Consider the following 6,015-nt stretch of genomic DNA (forward strand, 5'->3'; position numbering starts at 1 on the left):
GCATTTGTGACATGTAATTATTGAAGATTTGGATGTATATTTGTGGACCATGTGATGTATATTTGAGGTTTATTCTTGTAATTCATTTGAGGATTGTAGTGAACGACTGAATCCCGGCGAGAGCTGGACAGGCGACCCGCCGAACCCTCTGGTTCGCCTTAGGGGGAGGTGGGGTCGTCACAAGCAGTATTTGTGTTCCTAATGTATAAACATACAAACTTTATGAGTTGTTAAGGATTTTTCTTTTACTGTTGATAATTTGCCTACAAGCCAACAAAAAGGAAAATAAAAGGACAAACCTATATCCCTAACAATGCTATTATTCAACACGAACACAATAGATAATGACACAAAGTTGATGAATTGTTAGAAATTTTTCTTTTCAATCTTGATAATTTCTTAACCGGGGAACGAAAAGGAAAACGAAAGGACAAACCTATATCCCTAATAAGGAATAGACATCATACTTCATACTTGACTCTTTCTGGAACAATCTCACGGTTGGGATATGGACGAGCAGCCATAATTTAAGTGAAAAAATTGTAAAATTGTTGGCCAAGTGATAGAGGAGTTCAAGTGGTATTTTTGTTCCTCTAAACCAGAAAGAAAAGAAAGTCATCATTTTGGGGAAAAATGGTTAAATTCTTGACCAATTATTGGAGGAGTTGAAGTGGTACTTTTCTTCATCCGAACCAGATAGAAAACGAATGAGAAAGAAAGGAATCGGAAAAAGAGAGAGAGCAACAGAGGAAAAAAAGTAGAGCTGAACATGAAGACAATGAAATCTACAAGTATATTTGTTGTGGTTCAAAAAGAGACAAAGTGCAGTTCGAAATCACAAGGGCAAGCGTAATTTAGGCAAAAAATTCATCAAATTTTTTACCGTTTGTAGCAGTAGCTCATCTGCTATCATACTTCTTCTGAAGCAGAAAGAAAATGAAACAGAAACACTACCAAAGAGAGGACAAGAATGGTAGGTAAAAAGTCAGAAACACCCCTAAACTGTTGGCCATTGTTTTGAGAGCCTTTTTTTCCCACAAGACAGAGTAGCAATTTTATTTTAAAAGATAAATATGTCCTCAAGAATGACGTACTGTTTGAAGAAGTAATCAACATTCCCATGGCATAAACGGAGCAAAATTTTCTCCCTCCTGCCGCCATGTGGATCAACCTAGGTACAGAAGTCTTAGGTTTTACTATATGTGTAAGAAATCTATTGAATACTCGTAAGGCAAAAAATTAGCTAAAAAGTAACAATAATTACTTTTAGCAGGAAAGCTTGTGGGTGTAAAAGTAGAAGGATCGTGAAGCTAAACAATATTGATTCCTAATGCATAAGAACACAAACTTTATGAGTTGTAACTCTTGATCATTTACCAACTGGCCAACAAACTGGTAAATAGTAGCAACTGAATAAGATATACAAAACACAAACTAATTGTTTGAATTTATCATATTCAACAAATGAGATTGATCCAATACTAAAAGAACAAATGAAGTTACAACTGAAAAACTATCACTAACATATGAAACACAATAAAAATTATGGAGAAAAATTGCAGCACATGCTGAAGGACTGAAGAGAGTGACCTGAAATTGAAGCAACTGCTGAATGGAAGTCTGTGAATGCTAAATAAGAATCTCTTCTGTACAAATTCTTTCACAGCGCAATTAAACCCCTGCAGAAATTTGGCAACAAAAACAAAAAGTATACAAATTATCTAATCTCCTTAATACTCGTAGGGAAAAAAATTAGACACAGAAAATGAGTAGTTACCTTTCGTAGGAAAGTTTGCATAGGAAAAGGTGGAAGAAGTGTAGAGTTTTTTGTGAGCAGTATTTGTATTCCTAATGTATAAACACACAAACTTTATGAGTTGTTAAAGTTTTTTCTTTCACTGTTGATAATTTGCCTACTGGCCAACAAAAAGGAAAACAAAAGGACAAACCTATATCCCTAGCAATGCTATTAGCTCTCATGAACACAATAGATAACGACACAAAGCTGATGAATTGTTAGAGATTTTTCTTTCAATCTTGATAATTTCTCAACTGGGGAACAAAAAGAAAGACAAAAGGACAAACCTATATCCCTAATAAGGAATAGATATCATACTTCATACATGACTCTTTCTAAAACAATCTCACGGTTGGGATATGGATGAGCCGCCATAATTTCAGAAAAAAAGGTCAAATTGTTGGCCAAGTGGTAGAGTAGTTCAAGTGGTATTTTTGTTCCTCTGAATCAGAAGGAAAAGAAAGCCATCATTTAGGGGAAAAATGGTCAATATATTGACCAACTATTAGAGGAGTTGAAATGATACTTTTCTTTATCCGAACCAGAAAGAAAACAAAGGAGAAAGAAAGGAATCAGAAAAAAGAGAGAAGGCAACAGAAGAGAAAAAGTGGAGCTGAACATGAAGACAATGAAATCTACAAGTATATTTGTTGTGGTTCAAAGACGAGACAAAGTGCGGCTCGAAATCAGAAGGGCACGCATAATTTAGGCAAAAAACTCATCAAATTTTTGACCATTTGTAGAATAGCTTATCTGCTATCATGCTTCTTCTGAAGCGGAAAGAAAATGAAACGAAAACACTACCAAAGAGAGGGCAAGAATAGTAGGCAAAAAGTCAGAAACACCCCAAAACTGTTGGCTACTGTTTTGAGAGCCTTTTTTTCCCACTGGATAGAAAAGTAATTTTACCTAAAAGGACAAAAATGTGCTCAAGGATGACGTAATGTTTGGAGAAATAATCAACATTCCCATGGCATAAACGGAAGCAAAATTTTCTCCCTCCCTCCTGCCGCTCCGTGGATCAACCTAAGCACAGAAACTTTAGGTTTTTCTATATGTGTAAGAAATCTGTTGAATACTCGTAGGGCAAAAAATTAGCCAAAGAGAAACAGAAATTACTTTAAGCAAGAAAGCTTGCAGATGTAAAAGTAGAAGGATCGTGAAGTTGAGCAATATTGCTTCCTAATGTGTAAGGACACAAACTTTGTGAGTTGTAACTTTTAATCATTTGCCAACTGGCCAACAAACTGGTAAATAGAAGAACCTGAACAAGATATATATAAAACACAAACTAATTGTTGGAACTTATCGTATTCAACTAATGAGACTGATCCAATACTAAAAGGCCAAACGAACTTACAACTGAAAAACTATCACTAACATATGAAACACAATAAAAGTTATGGAGAAAAATTGCAGCATAGGCTGAAGGACTGAAGAGAGTGACCTAAAATTGAACCAACTGCTAAATGGAAGTCTGTGAACGCTAAATAAGAATCTCTTCTACACCAATTTTTTCACAGCGCAATTAAACCCCTGCAAAAATTTGGCAACCAAAATAAAAAGTAAACGGATTATCCAATCTCTTTAATATTCGTAGCAGAAAAAATTAGACGCAGAAAATGAGTAGTTACCTTTTGTAGGAAAGGTTGTAGAGGAAAATGAGGAAGAAGCGTGGAGTATTTTGTGAATAGTAATTGTGTTCCTAATGTATAAAGATTTTTCTTTTACTGTTGATAATTTGCCTACTAGCTAACAAAAAGGAAAACAAAAGAACAAACCTTTATCTCTAGCAATGTTGTTAGCCATCATGAACACAATAGATAATGACACAAAGTTGATGAATTGTTCGAGATTTTTCTTTTCATTTTGATAATTTCTAATCTGGGGAACGAATAGGAAGACAAAAGGACAAACCTATATCCCTAGTAAGAAATAGAAATCATACTTCATACTTGACTCTTTCTAGAACAATCTCACAATTGAGATATGAATGAGCCGCCATAATTTAGGGGATCGTAAAATTGTTGGCCAAGTGGTGGAGGAGTTCACGTGGTATTTTGTTTCTCTGAACTAGAAGGAAAAAAAAGCCATCATTTTGGGGAAAAATCGTCAATTTGTTGGCCAACTCGTAAGGCAAAATATTAGCCAAAGAGAAACAGTAACACCCCTAAATAGTTGGTAGAAACAGTAACACCCCGAAGGTAAGAATGGTAGGCAAAAAGTCAGAAACACCCCTAAACTGTTGGCTACTGTTTTGAGAGCCTTTCTTTCCCACGGGAAAGAGTAGAATTTTATCTTGAAAGACAAAAATGTCCTCAAGAATGACGTACTGTTCGGAGAAGTAATCAACATTCCCATGGTATAAATGGAAGCAAAATTTTCTCCCTCCCCTCCTGCCGTCACGTGGATCAACCTGAGCAGCATAGAAGCCTTAGATTTTCTATATATGTAAGAAATCTATTGAATACTCATAGGGCAAAAAATTAGCCAAAGAGAAACAGTAATTACCTTTAGCAAAAAAGATTGCAGATGTAAAAATAGAAAGACCGTGAAACTGAGCAGTATTGCTTCCTAATGTATAAGGACACAAACTCTTTGAGTTGTAACTCTTGATCATTTGCCAACTGGCCAACAAACTGGTAAATAGAAGAACCTGAACAAGATATATACAAAACACAAACTAATTGTTTGAACTTATCGTATTCAACTAATGAGACTGATCCAATACTAAAAGGCCAAACGAACTTACAACTGAAAAACTATCACTAACATATGAAACACAATAAAAGTTATGGAGAAAAATTGCAGCACGGGCTGAAGAACTGAAGAGAGTGACCTGAAATTGAAGCAACTACTGAATGGAAGTCTGTGAACGCTAAATAAGAATCTCTTCTGCACCAATTCTTTCATAGCGCAATTAAACCCCTGCAGAAATTTGGCAACCAAAACAAAAAGTAAACAAATTATTCAATCTCTTTAATATTCGTAGCAGAAAAAATTAGACACAGAAAATGAGTAGTTACCTTTTGTAGGAAAGGTTGTAAAGGAAAAGAAGGAAGAAGCGTGGAGTTTTTTGTGAGCAGTAATTGTGTTCCTAATGTATAAAGATTTTTCTTTCACTGTTGATAATTTGCCTACTGGCCAACAAAAAGGAAAACAAAAGAACAAACCTTTATCCCTAGTAATGTTATTAGCCATCATGACCACAATAGATAATGACACAAAGTTGATGAATTGTTCGAGATTTTTCTTTTAATCTTGATAATTTCTCAACTGGGGAACGAAAAGGAAGACAAAAGGACAAACCTATATCTCTAGTAAGGAATAGAAATCATATTTCATACTTGACTCTTTATGGAACAATCTCACGGTTGGGATATGAATGAGCCGCCATAATTTAGGAAAAAAATCATAAAATTGTTGGCCAAGTGGTAGAGGAGTTCAAATGGTATTTTTGTTCCTCTGAACTAGAAGGAAAAGAAAGCCATCATTTAGGGCAAAATCGTCAATTTGTTGACCAACTATTGGAGGAGTTGAAATGGTACTTTTCTTCATCCGAACCAGAAGGAAAATGAAGGAGAAAGAAAGGAATCGGAAACAGAGAGAGAGCGATAGAGAAGAAAAAGTAGAGCTGAACATGAAGACAAAAAAATCTACAAGCATTTTGGTTGTGGTTAAAAAATGAGATAAAATGCGGTTCGAAATCACAAGGGCAAGCGTAATTTAGGCAAAAAAACTCAACAAAAATTTTTGACCGTTTGTAGCAGTAGCTCATCTGCTATCATGCTTCTTCTGAAATAGAAAGAAAACGAAGTGGAAACACTACCAAAGAGAAGACAAGAATGGTAGGCAAAAAGTCAGAAACATCCCTAAATTGTTGGCTACTATTTTGAGAGTCTTTTTTCCCACTAGAAAAAACAGTTATTTTATCTAAAAGGGAAAAAATGTCCTCAAGAATGACGTAGTGTTTGGAGAAGTAATCAACATTCCCATGGCATAAACGGAAGCAAAGTTTTCTCCCTCCCCTCCTACCGCCACGTGGATCAACCTGAGTATAGAAGCCTTAGATTTTTCTTTATATGTAAGAAATTTGTTGAATACTTGTAGGGTAAAAAATTAGCCAAAGAGAAACAATAATTACCTTTAGCAGGAAAGATTGCAGATGTAAAAGTAGAAGGACCGTGAAACTGAGCAGTATTGCTTCCTAATGTATA

General features: G+C 35.3%; 1 long non-coding RNA gene across 4 annotated transcripts; it reads right to left on the minus strand.

Moving 5' to 3' along the window:
- Positions 1-335: 335 nt before the first annotated feature.
- Positions 336-5,633, minus strand: LOC140009545 (uncharacterized). Of its 4 annotated transcripts, XR_011816990.1 has the most exons (6): positions 4,825-5,630; positions 4,638-4,726; positions 4,310-4,454; positions 2,708-4,214; positions 1,778-1,848; positions 336-1,679 (listed from the first exon to the last, which is right to left on the minus strand). It is a non-coding gene; the product is annotated as an uncharacterized lncRNA (long non-coding RNA). The 4 variants fall into 4 exon arrangements; XR_011816987.1 differs by having other exon boundaries at positions 1,778-4,214; positions 4,825-5,633; XR_011816989.1 differs by having other exon boundaries at positions 336-1,848.
- Positions 5,634-6,015: the final 382 nt, after the last annotated feature.

Source organism: Coffea arabica, chromosome 1e (genome assembly GCF_036785885.1).
Source record: "Coffea arabica cultivar ET-39 chromosome 1e, Coffea Arabica ET-39 HiFi, whole genome shotgun sequence".
Taxonomy (NCBI): domain Eukaryota; kingdom Viridiplantae; phylum Streptophyta; class Magnoliopsida; order Gentianales; family Rubiaceae; genus Coffea; species Coffea arabica.